The 3,932-nt window shown below is 36.1% G+C and overlaps 1 long non-coding RNA gene across 6 annotated transcripts in view; it reads right to left on the bottom strand.

Moving 5' to 3' along the window:
• Positions 1 to 612: 612 nt before the first annotated feature.
• Positions 613 to 3,932, bottom strand: part of LOC102764984 — an 18,399-nt gene continuing 15,079 nt past the window's right edge. For all 6 annotated transcript variants that reach the window (XR_001515758.1, XR_001515756.1, XR_001515754.1 and 3 more), the window contains 2 exons: positions 3,079 to 3,190; positions 613 to 1,012 (listed from right to left, as the gene is read on the bottom strand). This is a non-coding gene — a long non-coding RNA (uncharacterized LOC102764984). The remainder of the gene's footprint in view (positions 1,013 to 3,078; positions 3,191 to 3,932) is intronic.

Raw genomic sequence — 3,932 nt, 5'->3', positions numbered from 1 at the left:
AATCTGGGACCACTGGCTCCTAACCACTCACCTGCCTGCTTGCCTGACCACCCCTAACCACTCTGCCTGTCATCCTGATTGCCCCCAACTGACCCTCCTTCTGGTATGATCACCCCTAACTACCCCCCTGCTGGCCTGTTAGCCCCCAACGCTAGCCTGCTTGCCCCCCTAGATCACCAACTTACACCATACACAAAAATAAACTCAAAATGTATAAAGGACTCACCCCCAACTGCGCCCCCCCTCGCTGGCCTGCTCACCCCCAACTGCCCTCCCCTGCTGGCCTGTTGCCCCTAACTGCCTCTGCCTCATCCCCATCACCATGGCTTTGTTTGGAAGGACATCCAGAAGGTCTCCTGGTCTAATGAGCATATTACTTTTATTAGTACAGATTATATAATTTATATGTGATATATTATATACTTAGGATATATTTAATGGGATATATTAGGATCTATTGCCTAAGGAAGTGGAACTTGGATGAAGAGATTTAAGTAATGGGTTGAAGATAACTAGCATTGAGTACCCCAGGAAATATAGGTACATATACACACACATATGCACATACACACAGACAAACATACTCACACCAAGAAATTAACAGGATTCATCTGCAGATTTGAAAGTTGAAATGTATTTAATAGTTTGGTAACTAAAAGACTGTGAAAGATCAATTCAAAACCACAATGAATTAAAGAACTATAATTTTTTGGAGATTTGATTGTGTTAGGTATCATGAGTCTCTCAGATTAAGCCTTGAACATGAATACTTTTATCAATTTTATTCATATTGTGTGAATTGTGACATACTTAGTTACATGAAGTAGAAGCCCATCTCTGTCGCTTAAACTCCCAACAGCATTTGATTTTCCTCACGTAAGAAGAAGTGTGAAGGAAGGGAGTCTAGGTCCTGTCTGTCCTTTGGCTCCATCATGATCACAGTGAAGTTTTATCTTCATGCTTGCTGAATCACAGAGGCAAGATGCATCTCCCTTTTCCGTTGTGCTAGAGGCTAGGAAAACAGAAAGGTACAAAAAGAGTGTCTGTATTAGATAAACAAAAATATTCCCAGAAGTCTCTAGCAGATCCATGCCTTTATCACATTGCCTAAACTTTTGTTACATGGTCATTCCTGACTGAAACAGGGTCTGAGAAGGTGAGTATCTTATCTGGGATCATGGCCAATCTGAAGAAAAAGGAGATAGTGGAGTACAACAGCTCCGGTAGGAGATTAGGGGTGTCTAATGATGCATGGAATTAAAACCAGTATTTTTAAGCAAATTTTCAGAGTAATGCTGAGTATCAATAACTATTTATTATAATATTCTTGAGGGCTTTATTTTTTCAGTCATTTGTTAATAATGAAATAATATACATAAATATTTTGTATATTCATCCTACATTATACTAGTGAGAATGAGATCATTATAGGCCATTAATGGCTTTTGTTTACTAAAATATTTACTATTTACGTGTGTGTGTGTGTGTGTACACACACACACACACACACACACATATATATATATATATACACATACACGGTGGCTTTAGGGTGCATGTTATGACCAATACTAAATTCTAAATCACAAGACCTAAAATATGGTAATTTTTATTATCTATTTCAAATAACATTTCCTTAATGCCCACATACTGATAGAATACTATGTCCTCAATGAGTTCTTTAAGCTAAATGTGGAACACTTATTTATAAGAAACTCTCTTGTGCTTTTTAATCTTTGATAGACTTAATATCTAAAACTCAATATTTGACAAATCACTTTTTAAGATATTAAAAGTGTTACCCCTTTAAAAATAAAAATTTTTCTGCACTTATAAAAATATTTCTTAATTGCATTCTATCTCCCACTAAACTGTAAATCTTATGTCTTCTACATTCCTCAAAAACAGTGAATGCTGATAATCAAGATGGACAGATTTTTCAAGGACATTTAGGTGGTAGGGGAGGAAAAGAGAGTAAAGCTAGGATATCTGTCCTAAAGTTCTGTCTAAGCGGTAATCAAAGGTAAACATAATACCTTTTTGTGAATGCAAATCTAATATTAATTCATATCTAAATTAATATATTACAGATTTATATCTAATTTCAAATCCTCTGTGAACTCAATTAGAATTCATTCTGCCTCATCCTACACATATTATTGGATACATTTTTTCAAATCTAATTCTGGTCCTGTTGATTTGAGTTGATTTGTGTTTTATAAACAGTCACATGCAAGTATGATAGAGTGTCAAACATATCACATGACATATGGGGTTTAGATAAAATATGACTTTATCAATTATGAAAAACACATTTAGAATCTTACATATAAGCATTTTACCCTTATCTTCTTATCACTATAGAATTTAGAAAGAATATATAGAAATAAAATTGAGAGAATAACCACATAAGAAATTTTTAAAAATCAAGAAAACTGAAAAATGTGTTCCATTGATACATGCACATATATAGATAAATGTATATTTTTAGTACATTATATATAGACATATGATACTGTGAAGGAAACCAATTGACAAAATTAAATCATTAAGTAACTTTTTTTTCCTCATAGCGTTCCTTATAATATGCTCTATAGGGTAATTCTTTTCCTTCCCCTAGATAACATTGTGGTTGGTCCCTAAAGCTCTCTTAAATAATAAATTCTCCTGGTACTCTTGTCACTTAAAACTATTCACTTCTGAAACTGATAGGTGTAGCTAAAGCAATAATAAAAACTTCAAGCTTCATTCAAAATTAAAGCTTCTGCACTCAGCTAATCAGCTATGCAACAGAAGGCAGGCTTGCAGTATAAAGTATGGCTTGGATAGATACTCTTCTACTTTCCCAACTTGTCTTTCTACCTCTTCACAATTGTTAACTTGCACTGTTTCTGACGGTTCTAGGGTTCAAGAGGGTGAAGGGAGGAGAGGTGAGGGCACAGGAACGCTGCTGCAAGGCTTATATTTCTGAGCTGCCATCACTGCTCTCTGGGTTGGCAGGTGTCACAGCTGACCCTTCTCTTTTTCCCTGCCAGGGGGTTTCAGTTCCTTGGAGGGCTCTTCAGACCATTTACTCACCTCCCCACTCATTGGTAGGCATCTCTCTCCTGCACTTCACTGGGATTTGGGTCTCAGGAGTCCATATCTTCACAGACTCTCTCTGTTGGGGTCCGACTGCCTTTAGGCAGCCCTTTCGAATAAAGTCATTTAAGATGACTCCAGGTTAGCTTTCAGCCACATATGTGTGGTTCACACCTTCCCCACGTATCTTTGGTTCATTTTCAGATAGGAATTGTTACTTAAAAAATATTTCTATGCTGTTGTCACAACTTATACTTTTCAATGTATGCAGATCTGTTTTAATTAATTAAATTAAAATGAAGTTTAAAGCATCACTGAGTCACAGTTAGTTTGAAATCATGAATGCTGACCACTAAAAAAAACTATGATGTGTGGTGAACACATCTACTGATTGGTAGAATATTGCAGATTGTTAAGATGGGCCAACATCCTTCTCTTTCAGAAGAAAACACAAAGAATCAATTGAGCAAGTTGTCACTGAACAGGGGCAGAGCAGAGCAAAGCCTTACATGATCTAGTGTCAAACATATGTGGGTTTGAGTTCAATCTCCACAATGTATTAATCACACAAAGTTGACTGAGTTTAACAAGGCAGCAATGTCAGTTTCTTCTTCTATAAAATGGGAATAATAGCTCTAGCAATTACATTGTTAAGATGATTAAATAAAAATATAATACATATAGTGTTTATCACATTGTAGCTCCTTAATAATTGTTAATCTTGCCTTCTAACACTGGTCAACTCATTGTTCCTTTTTTTTTCTTCATTTGGAAACATGTTATTTTTTTTGTCTAAAGTTTTACATGTCTCCTTCTCCTCCCCGCCCCGCCATTGACCACCTCCCCCTCCC

The sequence above is a fragment of the Myotis davidii genome, unplaced genomic scaffold (assembly GCF_000327345.1).
Source record: "Myotis davidii unplaced genomic scaffold, ASM32734v1 scaffold125, whole genome shotgun sequence".
NCBI classification, from domain to species: Eukaryota; Metazoa; Chordata; class Mammalia; order Chiroptera; family Vespertilionidae; genus Myotis; species Myotis davidii.
The sequence above is the reverse complement of the archived record's forward strand: the minus strand, read 5'-3'. Positions and strand labels throughout refer to the sequence as shown.